Genomic DNA, 1,462 nt, shown 5'->3' with positions numbered 1-1,462 from the left:
ATATATATATATACATGTACGTATATTTCTACGTCTGTATGTTTGTATGTTTGTATAATTCAATGTTCCATACACATGTTGTAAAAAATACCGACTGTTTTATCAAAATAATGGGACAAACCAATGATACTAGGGTCACCTGAAAAGTTCATAGGCTGACCAAGATACTTTCATGGAGTGTGACCAAATGAGATTTATTTTTCAACACGCACCCTCCCCTATCCTTGCGCTCCATGCACTTCTTTCATTGGTGTTGCAGTACTTGGATCCCACATCAGGAAGGAGCTTTCATCCTGTTGGTCAAAAACAATCCATCAACAGCAGATGTGGTGTCATCGTCACAGCGATACTGGCACCAGAAACCTTCGTCATGCCAATCTCATTGTGAAGAATATTCGCAACACTCCCACGGGATATGCTAACAGCATTAGCTGTTTGATTTACAGTCAATCGCCTGTCATCCATCAGCATGTGGTGAACACGACCAATGTTTTCCTTGGTAGTCACAGTTGCAGGTCGTCCAGAACTTGAGCTATCTTCAAGACTCTCTCTTCCCCTCCTAAATTCAACTGTCCACTTTTACACTGAGGATAAGGCTATAACGTCAACCCTTTCTCTGTATCTCTTCTGAGGTAGAGCCTATCGATATCACTAGTTTTGTAGAGATTTCCAGCTGTTGTTAGAACCTTGCGGGTTTTAATGTCTATGGATTAGATGTCTTCCACAGACTAGTCGAGTATCCCCAATGTTGGAATCAACACTGGCACTGCAAATGCATTGTGGAATATTGTCTTGTATTTTTTTTAGTCTGGTGTAATATTCTTGGGTCACTCTATCTTTATTCACAGTACCTTGGTATAATATGTTTTCATCAATGCCAAGATACTTGTAGCATTCTTTGTGTGAGGACAGGAAAGATGGTGAGACCCATTGATACACAAGTTTTGTGTCTGGGGTGGGGGCTGGTTTTTCCCCGTTCAGCAATTAAGTAAGAGCATTCCTTCTGGTCAAATTCCATTCCTGTCAGCTGAGAATGTTATTAATTCCAGTTAGTTTTTGGTATTGTTAAAATTTTAGTATAAATTTTGAGTTTGTTCACAAAGAAATTATGGATTACATTAACATCTCTTGCAGTTTCAAACCCTAGAATGTAGCCTTTTGCTTTTAGTATCAGGAACGATAATGGATTTAACGCCAAAATGAACAGAAGTACAGAGTTTCCCCTTGGAATATTCCCTTTGAAATATTTATGGCATTGGAGACGATCGTTCCTCTCTCTCTCTCTCTCTCTCTCTCTCTCTCTCTCTCTCTCTCTCTCTCTCTCTCTCTCTGTTTTAAGTATAAGAATTGTGGCCTAGGTCTTTGTGACCCTCTCAATGGTACTAGTTATGGTAGCAGGCACGCCTGTCAAATGTAAACTCATCAGCAGCCATGAGTGGTGAATAGAGTCAAATGCCTTCCT

This window comes from Octopus bimaculoides, chromosome 17 (assembly GCF_001194135.2).
Source record: "Octopus bimaculoides isolate UCB-OBI-ISO-001 chromosome 17, ASM119413v2, whole genome shotgun sequence".
Classification (NCBI taxonomy): domain Eukaryota; kingdom Metazoa; phylum Mollusca; class Cephalopoda; order Octopoda; family Octopodidae; genus Octopus; species Octopus bimaculoides.
The sequence above is the reverse complement of the archived record's forward strand: the minus strand, read 5'-3'. Positions refer to the sequence as shown.